The sequence below is a fragment of the Carassius carassius genome, chromosome 47 (genome assembly GCF_963082965.1).
Source record: "Carassius carassius chromosome 47, fCarCar2.1, whole genome shotgun sequence".
Lineage (NCBI taxonomy): Eukaryota > Metazoa > Chordata > Actinopteri > Cypriniformes > Cyprinidae > Carassius > Carassius carassius.
Genome location: NC_081801.1, coordinates 11,280,932 through 11,286,033, shown reverse-complemented (window position 1 = coordinate 11,286,033; position 5,102 = coordinate 11,280,932).

The following is a 5,102-nucleotide window of genomic DNA, read 5'->3' as shown; positions in this document are numbered from 1 at the left end:
TCCAATCAGTTAGCCTTCAGCATCTGTCGTTCAAGACAGTATTCTTGTTGGCTCTCGCTTCTGTGAAGCGTGTGGGTGATTTGCACGCGCTCTCGGTGAGCCAGTCGTGCTTGGAGTTTGGGCCCAATGACTCAAGGGTCATACTCAAACCTAGGCACGGTTATGTGCCGAAATCCCTCAACACACCGTTTCGGGCTCAGGTTATTGCCCTGTCTGCCCTGCCGGTGTCAGGGGAGGATGGAGACTCGAGTCTTCTTTGCCCTGTCAGGGTTTTAAGAGCTTATGTGTCTCGCTCTGCTGCCTCTCGGCAGACGGAGCAGCTATTTGTCTCGTTCGGTGGACGTTCCAAGGGAATGGCTGTTTCGAGACAGACTCTATCCAGATGGATAGTTGACGCCATAGCGTTAGCTTACGCTTCCAGGGGCCTTCAGTGCCCGTTGGGCGTCAGAGCACACTCCACAAGAGGCGTCGCCTCGTCGTGGGCGTGGTCTACTGGGATCTCCTTGCAGGATATATGTATGGCGGCGGGTTGGGCCTCGCCGTCTACATTTATCAGGTTCTATAACCTGGAGGTTCCCGCCTTGCAAGCAAGGCTGCTGTCGGTATAGAAGAATCAGGGCCCTGAGGGGAATTCTGAATTCATGAGCGCTAGGCGCTGCCGACTGTTATATGTGCACTGTAAATCCTGGGCGTTGCTTCAGGTTTATCGGTGTGTGATCCCTGCGCGCACGGCGTTTTACATCGGGTTCCCGTAGCGTCTTAGCTAAGACGCAGTACGAGAGAGCTCTCGTAAGAGAACGTACTCGGTTACTAAACGTAACCTCGGTTCTCTCTAGAAGAGCGAACGAGTACTGCGTTCTCTGCCGTGCGTACGATTCACTCTGGTTCGCTTCGGCGATGAAATAAATCAGGTGAGTCAGCCTTTTCGAGCTCCTTTTATAGGTTGGGCCACACCCGTTTCGGCGGGAAGTGGCAAGAAGGGCGCGAAGCGCCCTTATTGGTCTGATGTTGCATCAGCCCGCGCTCGATAGGCTGTGCAGTTGCCGCAGAACAAGCCAATGAGCGAACGAGCCGTCTCGCCTATGGCTGTGTACTGCTGCAAATGCGCTTTACAAAAATACAAAATTAAGGATAATTTTTTGCTTCAGTATTTCGTGAAAAGAGACTTTTCCCGTAGCGTCTTAGCTAAGACGCAGTACTCGTTCGCTCTTCTAGAGAGAACCGAGGTTACGTTTAGTAACCGAGTACGTTCTTTTAAATGTTGTCATTTTAAATATGAATCACCAAGTCAATGTTTTAGAGGCATTCCATGGGTTGAACCTACGAACTATAGCTCACACTGAATGACTCACTAGCTTTTATGAAAGCCTTTACAATCAACAGTCTTAGAGTTTCAGTACAATGGCCTCCTTTAATAATACATCATGCACTGGGGTGTCATGCCCCTATGTTTTGAGAGGCCTGTCCTGACACACTGTGCCCTAGGCGAGAAAAGACATGATTAACTTAGACAAAATAACAGACTAATATATATATATACATATATATATACATAATATATAATTGTTTTTTAAGAGAATTAAATTGATCAAACGTGACACACACTCTGCGGTCCAGTTCACCCCTAAACCATCTCGATTGGGTTCAGGTCCGGTGACTGTGGAGGCCAGGTCATCTGGCACAGCACCCCATCACTCTCCTTCTTGGTCAAATAGCCCTTGATGCCTTCAGTGTGACTCTACAATTTTCATAGTCATGAAAATAAAGAAAACTCTTTGAATGAGAAGGTGTGTCCAAACTTTTGGTATGTGCTGTATATACACACACACACACACACACACACATAAAAATCCATTTATATTTCAAATAAATGCTCATGATCTTTCTATTCTGCAAAGAATCCTGGGAAAAATGTATCACGGTTTCCAAAAAATTATTAAGCAGCACAGCTGTTTTCAACATTGATAGTAATAAGAAATATTTTTGAGCACCCAAACTGTGTTACAAACACGTCAGGTTCCACTTCCACTCATTCACAACCCTCACCTGAGTACTGAGCACTTCCACCTGACCCTCATCATTACCCAATCACCTCGGCACCATAAATACCACACACACGCACTCAATCAGCGTCCGGTCTCGTTCGCGACAAGGTCTTACCTGTATGCTAACTCAAAGGACTAACTCTTCCTCTACTTACCTCTCTCCAGTGATTCTCCGAAGATCAAGATCCCCAGTGTGCGTCTGTGTGGTTCACCTCCCTCCTCTGATGTCTTCACCCTGCTCTCACGGATCCATTCATCCCTCTACCCAACACTACCTGCTCCTCTGCTTGTGTCTATTAATAAGCCCTTCTGTCTGTTACTCCTCAGCCTCCCGAGTGATCTGTAACAAACTGCATGTTATAATGATTTCTGAAGGATCACAGGACACTGAAGACTACATTTACATTTACATTTAACAGACACTTTTATCTGAAGCGACTTACAAATGAGAACAATAGAAGCAATCAGATCAACAAGAGAACAACAACAGTATACAAGTGCCATGACAAGTCTCAGTTAGTCTAGTACTGAATGTATAGCCAGTTTTTTTTCTTTTTCTTATAAGAATATAAAAGACAAGAAAAGGAAAGTGCTAGTATTAGTTAGTTAAGTGCTGGCAAAAAAGATGAGTCTTTAGATGTTTTTTGAAAATGAGTAAAGACTCAGACATCAGTACCTTCAAATCGATGCGAGCGGCTACTGGTAGCCAGTGTATCCTGATGAGGAGAGGAGTAACGTGAGCTTTTTTTGGCTCATTGAAGACAACCCTCACTGCTGCATTCTGGATCAGTTGCAGACCCACATGGAAAGAACCTATATGTGGATATATGCGCATATATGAAACCTATATGCAGTGTATATGCACATATATGCTGCATATATGCACATATATGATAATATATATGCTGCATATATGCGCATATATGCTGCATATATGCGTATATATACTGCGAACATGTGAAATTGGTATCACATGTAATTGGCATGTTATGGAATTTAACTATGGCAATATATTAACAGGATATACAGAGCCGGACAGTAACGGAGTACATTTACTTGAGTACAGTACTTAAGTACAATTTTGAGGTATCTGTACTTTACTCGAGTATCATTTTTGGGAAGTACTCATGACTTTACTCAACTACATTTGAGAGGCAAATATTGTACTCTTTACTCCGCTACATTTCTATCCATAACCGTAAGTACCCGTTACTTCTTCGGCCCCGTCCACACGGAGACGGACCCCCGATCTTTTTTTCCCTCGTCTCAAGAAATATCCGCGTCCACACGAAACAGATGTAGTATAGATGCCAGACCAGCATGTGGCGCTGTAATTCTGCCACAGAGATACACTTAAAACGGAGAAGAAGACATGGATTTGCTGCGCGTGGTACACAAACCAACATGGAACAGTACATTTATTAATCCGTGTTAATGTTAGCGTTCAGTGTTTCTTCATGTTTTTGTTGCTGTTACGTGATGTAGTGGTGTTTGACTAGGGGCAAGACATGGGCTGATGATGCCATATTTTCAGAAAATGTACGGATTTGCCGCCGAGAAGAAACGCAAAAGCGGCGTTTTCAAATAATTCCACTCTGGGACCCGATTTCAAAACATCGGTTTCACTCTTCCAAAACGCCAGATCTGTGTGGACGAAAACGCCTATCCGCAAAAAAATTTGTGCGCCGAAAAAAAAAGAGGAAAAAATAAAAATCTTGGACACCCTATCAAACGTCATTGGATAGTGCAGGAAGGAAGAGGAAGAGGAGGAGGAGGCGGCGGAGGAGGAGGAGGAGGAGGAGGAGGAGGAGGAGGAGGATGATGATGAGGCGCGTCATGACAGACCTTCAAAGAATAATAAAGATAAAAAAAAAATTCTGTTCAGTTTTTTGTCTTATTTTTGTTCTTGTACTATTTGATTGTTCTTGTAAATACATAATATACATTTCTATATTTTGGACTTTTATTTATGTTGCCTGGCAGGTTTTTTGTCTTATTTTTGTTCTTGTACTATATTTTTTGTTTTGTACTATTTGATTGATCTTGAGTAAATAAATAATGTACATTTCTACATTTTGGACTTTTATTTATGTTGCCTAGCAGCTATGGATTTTAATTTTACTATTATAGGTGAACATATAGGAACATATATACGTGCATATATGTACCTATATAGGTATATGTATGCACATATATATGTGTACATATATGTGTAAATATATGCGTGCATATATGTACATATATGTGTAAATATATGTGTGCATATATGCACATATATATGTTCATATATATGTACATATATATGTGTGCATATATGTACATATATGTACATATAATGTAGGAAAACGGCCAATTTTATATATGTCACATATATTAAAAACATATATCAAAACCTATATTGAAACATATATGTTTATATAGGTTTTTTCCATGTGGGGAGGCTTGATAGTACATGCAGGAAGGCCCGCCAGGAGAGCATTACAATAGTCCAGACTGGAGAGAACAAGAGCTTGGACAAGAAGTTGGGTGGCTTGCTCTGACAGGAAGGGTCTAATCTTCTTAATGTTGTATAAGGCAAATCTGCAGGACTGGGTCGTTGTAGCAATATGGTCTGTGAAGCTTAACTGATGATCCATCACAACTCGTAGGTTTCTGGCTGTCCTGGAAGGAGTTATGGTTGACAAACCCAGCTGTATAGAGAAGTTGTGATGAAACGATGGGTTAGCTGGAACCACCAGCAGTTCTGTCTTAGTAAGGTTGAGCTGAAGGTGATGGTCATTCATCCAGCTAGAAATGTCACTCAGACAGGCTGAAATGTGAGCAACTACCGTCGGGTCATCTGGTTGGAATGAGAAGTAGAGTTGAGTGTCATCAGCGTAGCAGTGATAAGAAAAGCCATTCTTCTGAATGACAGATCCTAATGACGTCATGTAGATGGAGAAGTGATCCAAGTACTGAGCCTTGAGGAAACCCAGTAGCAAGTTGTTGTGACTTAGAAACTTTACCCCTCCAAGACCCTGAAGGATCTATCATAGAGGTAGGACTTAAACCACAGGA